The following is a 592-nucleotide window of genomic DNA, read 5'->3' on the forward strand; positions in this document are numbered from 1 at the left end:
CGTCCTTGAAGCTTTGGCACAAGGGGACATCATTGGTAAAACAATTGGAGAGGAACTTCAGGTCTCCACAATGTTTGCTCGAATGGATGTAATGTTTAACCATGCTCATGCCTTTATTGCCTTTCCAGGTGATTTAGGCATATTAGAAGAGATCTTTCATATTTCCTCTTGGGCCCAACTGCACATTCACCATAAACTCATTGGTCGGTTAAATGTTAATGATTATCATGATAAGTTGTTGTCTTTTCTTGATCATGCTGTGGAATAGGAATTTCTAACATCTTCTGCACGACAAATCATAATCTCTGCTGCTACTGTTGAACAATTGATTGACCAACTACAATATTTCATTCCTGTAATTGATCCCTCTATGAGTCGCATAAATTGGTCATCTAAGGAAAGCCGTAAAAAACTTAGATTGGATTTGAGTCTTCATTTGTGAATTTTTGTGTCTTTTTATTTTATTATTTCTTATTTTGGTTTAAGTGTGTTTTAGGTTTGTCAATGTTCGTTATTTCAAGTGATGTCTTTTATCTTTCTACTTTAGAATATTAAGGATAATGTCTCGTTTTGGTTGGTGGGAGAGGGTAGT

This window comes from Populus euphratica, unplaced genomic scaffold, assembly GCF_000495115.2.
Source record: "Populus euphratica unplaced genomic scaffold, PopEup_1.0 scaffold248.1, whole genome shotgun sequence".
In the NCBI taxonomy this organism is placed as follows: Eukaryota; Viridiplantae; Streptophyta; class Magnoliopsida; order Malpighiales; family Salicaceae; genus Populus; species Populus euphratica.